The sequence below is a fragment of the Oncorhynchus kisutch genome, unplaced genomic scaffold (assembly GCF_002021735.2).
Source record: "Oncorhynchus kisutch isolate 150728-3 unplaced genomic scaffold, Okis_V2 scaffold796, whole genome shotgun sequence".
Classification (NCBI taxonomy): domain Eukaryota; kingdom Metazoa; phylum Chordata; class Actinopteri; order Salmoniformes; family Salmonidae; genus Oncorhynchus; species Oncorhynchus kisutch.
Window position 1 is genome coordinate 230,091 of NW_022262741.1, and position 4,601 is coordinate 234,691.

Below are 4,601 nucleotides of genomic sequence, written 5' to 3' on the forward strand. Positions count from 1 at the left end.
TTTTCAATCACCAGGTGCACGGTTTCAATCACCAAGTGCACGGCTCTATTTCCTCCTCCAGCACTTGTCAAACAGTCCATAAAGCACCCAGGACGGCCCTGAGTGAAAGAGGGCCGTAGTAGGGTGCTCCTATAGCGGGCATTAAAATCAGAATGACCGTTAAATGCATTTATGACCATATTTGTGTTTTTGGGTTACCAGATGCACGGTTTCAATCACCAGGTGCACGGCTCTATTTCCTCCTCCAGCACTTGTCAAACAGTCCATAAAGCACCCAGGACGGCCCTGAGTGAAAGAGGGCCGTAGTAGGGTGCTCCTATAGTGGGCATTAAAATCAGAATGACCGTTAAATGCATTTATGACCATATTTGTGTTTTTGGGTTACCGCTTCTATAGCAATCAGTATCCATCGTGATATTTTAAACAGCCAATAAAGCACTCATCGGTATTTTTCATAAAATGATTAAAAATACTTCCCGAGGGGCTAGAGGTCCCAAATTTCGTCTCATACCCTCTCTCTCAATGGGCAACAAGTAGAGCATGTCAAAAACAAATTGCCCTAACAGGCACCTATGTTTCCGGTAACATTCACTATTTTCCCAAAACTTAAAACGCAATTTTCTATTAAAATGTTCTATACAAAAACGGTTCTAATTAAAAGTAAATTATCGTCTATTTGTGCCCTTTCGTTTAAAAAAAACCCCATCCAGATTGGATATGTACTTTTTGATTTATTCACGTTTTGGTGTACCGGCATATAGCCCATATAGCCCAAGATGGCTGTAACCGGACAGTATTTTAATATTTAGGTTCCCAGGTGCACATTTTCAATCACCAGGTGCACGGAGGTATAGGGTCCCCCATGGATAAAGGTCCGTATTAGGGTGGTCCCAAGCGGGCATTCATTTTTTGTAACACCGCTAATGTAATTTTTGGGTTACCAGATGCACGTTTTCAATCACCAGGTGCACGGCTGTGAAAAGTGTGGACTCTGCCATTTTTCCGACCAATTTCTGTAATTTTCAGAAAATGATTAAAAATACTTCCCGAAGAGCTAGAGGTCCCAAATTTCGTCTCATACCCTCTCTCGTGATGGGCAACAATTGCATCATATCAAAAACATTTCGCATTCACAGGCACCTATGTTTCCTGTAACATTCACTTTTTTCCCAAAACTTAAAACACGATTTTCTATTAAAATGTTTTCTACAAAAACGGTTTTAATTCCATGTAAATGCTCGTCTATATGTGCCCTTTCGTTTAAAATAAACCCCATCCAGATTGGATGTGTACTTTTTGATTTATTCACGTTTTGTGTTTAACAGAATTTTACCCCCAATTGCGGGATACACATAAACCCAGTGAGGTTCCGAGATTATATCGATAAATTGGCCTGAACGTCAATTACACACTTGGGGGTGGGTCGACCAGACAGGTACCGGCGCGAAATCAGAAACCTGGTTTTTGACAACAAGACTTCCATGTCCTAGAGAGACGGGGGTGGTGTCAAACTGATCAGGCCGAATAGAAAATAAGTACTGGGTACTTTTGAGGGATGTGAGCCCCTCGTAACCATGGTAATTTGGACATTTTCCGCCGGCGTCCGATTTAGTGGTTGGAACAGACCCTTCGGCGTCCGATTTATCCTAACTTTTGAGCCACGTTTCCCAGCTTGGTGATGGGAGGATATTGAGCTCTGCCCCGGCAGTTGCTCTATCCCAGCTATTACCTTGTGGGTTTGGTTCATCAATGACCATGGTTCTGGTCCAATGAAGGTGCCTGTCCCTTCGGCGACCGATTGGTGGTTGTTTAGTCCCGGTGAGGGCTAGCTCTCCAGTCCAGTCCCATACTTGTTTCACGGTGCGTCTCCATGGTTGTCCTCTGTTGTCCAGGGAGTTTAATTTCCTCTGACTGATTTGCATTCGTTTTCCACCTGGGAGGGACTCTATCGGCCGGCCTTTGGCTGGTGTTCTGATGGATGTTCCCTCCCGACCCAAGTGGATTTGCCTCTATCGGGGGAGCCCCTTTCGGAATTTTGGTCCCCTAATTTCGATACACTCCAGCCGCGCAACGTTCGTGCGATTTCGAGCCGAACTGTCTGACCAAGTGGCCCTCCATTGGTGTTCCGGTGCGGGGAGTGGCACACTCAGGCTGCGAAGCATGTGGTGATGGTCATCCCGTAACGCATCGGCACCAAAAACACGTATTCTCAAACCCTGTCTTCAAATGTGGACCTACCCGGTTGACCCAAGCGGTCTGTCTGAGGCCGGGCAGCGTCCGGGAAACCAAAGTATTTGGGTTCCGGGGAGTATGGTTGCAAAGCTGAAATTTAAAGGAATTGACGGAAGGGCACCACCAGGAGTGGGGCCTGCGGCTTAATTTGACTCAACACCGAAAACCTCACCCAGGCCGGACGGGATTGACAGGTTGAAAGCGGATCACACACTGAGCGGATCAGCGTGTGTCTACCCTTCACAGAGAGGAATTCCCAGTAAGCGCGGGTCATAAGCTCCGGTCCCTGCCCTTTGTACACACCGCCCGTCACTACTACCGATTGGAGAGGTCCTCGGATCGGCCCCGCTGAGGTCGGTCACGGCCCTGGCGGAGCGCCGAGAAGACGATCAATCTTGACTATCTAGAGGAAGTAAAAGTCGTAACAAGGTTTCCGTAGGTGAACCTGCGGAAGGATCATTAACGGGTTGCCAGCCGCCGGCATGGGGCTGAGCGCCGAAAATCCAGCTATGCTGCGGGTTGGGTAGGGTAGGGGGCTCACGCCTCCCGCCTCTCTCTTCTCCCGGCGCGGGTGTCATCGGTCCTAGCCCGCTTCCCCGCATTCCCCCCTTTGCCTGGGATGTGCCCGACTGGCTCCATCCCCTTTCCCCATTAGCCACGGTTGCATGACTCACCTATGGGCGGGTGGAGAGGCCGCTACCGAAGGGGACTGGGGGTGTCCGGTGAACCGGGACTTCCCAAAATGGTCTAACACTGATGTAAGCGGCTTGAGTATCGCCCCGTATCCTCGCGCGGCACTGGGAACCCAGTCAACTTCTCTGCGCCCCGGCGTAGGTGGGGGTTCAATGTCTGCGCGGCTTCCCTGGCGCTTCGGCGACGAGGACGCAAGCGCAGCTCCCGGAAGCCTCCCTATTCTTAAACCTTTGTCTTTGAACTTATGGCCTGGCGCTCTGGCGAAGTGCGGGTGGAGGAAAGGAGGGTAACCTCCCCATCTCTGCCCGGCCTCTGGCCTCTGCGTGCGTAATGAGAAAAACAAGAGTACAACTCTTAGCGGTGGATCACTCGGCTCGTGCGTCGATGAAGAACGCAGCTAGCTGCGAGAACTAATGTGAATTGCAGGACACATTGATCATTGACACTTCGAACGCACTTTGCGGCCCCATGTTCCTCCTGGGGCTACGCCTGTCTGAGGGTCGCTTTGTCATCAATCGGAACCTCTGGGTTTCCGCAGCTGGGGCAGCTGGGGCAGTCATGTGGTGTATAGAAGACCGCTTTGCCCAGTGTCGATCGGGGGCCTGAGTCCTTCTGATCGAGGCTCAGCCCGTGGACGGTGTGAGGCCGGTAACGGAAGGGAGTCGGGTTCAGATCCCCGAATTTGGAGTGGCGGAGATGGGCGCCGCGAGGCGTCCAGTGCGGTAATGTGACCGATCCCGGAGAAGCTGGCGGGAGCCCCGGGGAGAGTTCAGGGGCGCCCTGGAATGGGTTCGCCCCGAGAGAGGGGCCCAAGCCCTGGAAAGCGTCGCGTTCCCAGCGGCGTCCGGTGAGCTCTCGCTGGCCATTCAAAATCCGGGGGAGAGGGTGTAAGCAGGCACTCGATCCAATCTTTTTTTGGGACGGAAGGCGTCTTCCTCCACCTCCCCTCTTCAGTACAAATGGGTCACCAGGTGCACATAGAAGCACCAGGAGTCAGAGTCCAGATGCCCAGAGAGAGAGTGGGCAATCGGACTAAGGAAGGTGGGTACAGGTAGAAAAGTACCACCGGCACCCGGTAACCCAAAACGGACGTCGTGCACCCGGTAACCCAAAGACCCAAGAGAGAGTGGGCAAGTCAGAGTCCGATAGCCCAAAAAGAGAGTGGGCAATCGGACTAAGGAAGGTGGGTACAGGTAGAAAAGTACCACCGGCACCCGGTAACCCAAAACGGACGTCGTGCACCCGGTAACCCAAAGACCCAAGAGAGAGTGGGCAAGTCAGAGTCCGATAGCCCAAAAAGAGAGTGGGCAATCGGACTAAGGAAGGTGGGTACAGGTAGAAAAGTACCACCGGCACCCGGTAACCCAAAACGGACGTTGTGCACCCGGTAACCCAAAGACCCAAGAGAGAGTGGGCAAGTCAGAGTCCGATAGCCCAAAAAGAGAGTGGGCAATCGGACTAAGGAAGGTGGGTACAGGTAGAAAAGTACCACCGGCACCCGGTAACCCAAAACGGACGTTGTGCACCCGGTAACCCAAAGACCCAAGAGAGAGTGGGCAAGTCAGAGTCCGATAGCCCAAAAAGAGAGTGGGCAATCGGACTAAGGAAGGTGGGTACCAGGTAGAAAAGTACCATCGGTACCTGGTAACCCAAAACGGACGTCGTGCACCCGGTAA

The 4,601-nt window shown here is 51.9% G+C and overlaps 1 non-coding gene across 1 annotated transcript; it reads left to right on the top strand.

Annotated features, from left to right (window-relative positions):
• The first annotated feature begins 3,274 nt into the window (after window positions 1-3,274).
• Window positions 3,275-3,428, top strand: LOC116362150 (5.8S ribosomal RNA). Its single transcript, XR_004207711.1, has one exon. It is a non-coding gene; the product is annotated as a 5.8S ribosomal RNA (ribosomal RNA).
• The last annotated feature ends 1,173 nt before the right edge of the window (window positions 3,429-4,601 follow it).